This window comes from Penaeus monodon, chromosome 19 (genome assembly GCF_015228065.2).
Source record: "Penaeus monodon isolate SGIC_2016 chromosome 19, NSTDA_Pmon_1, whole genome shotgun sequence".
Taxonomy (NCBI): Eukaryota; Metazoa; Arthropoda; class Malacostraca; order Decapoda; family Penaeidae; genus Penaeus; species Penaeus monodon.
In genome coordinates, this window is record NC_051404.1 from 42250378 (window position 1) to 42250704 (window position 327).

Genomic DNA, 327 nt, shown 5'->3' on the forward strand with positions numbered 1-327 from the left:
AAAATCATCATCATTTTTTATTTTGTTTTTGTTGCATTATTTATCTCATTTAAAAATAGTATTTACACCATTAACACTCTCACCCTTGAAAATATTCCCCATTCAGTGATCGATGCTCAGTGACAGGGCCCGTAGAGGCGAAGAGACGAGACAGTAGCTTGTGATTCACGACTTAAGATAACACTCGATCTATTAAATTTTATGACTCTTGGACGGGTGTTAATTGATCCATCAATTATCCAACTAAACCGTTTTATTATCTAAACGTCACGGGAGTAAAATGCGTATAGCCAGCTGCTGGTTATGACGCAGATTCATCCGATATGA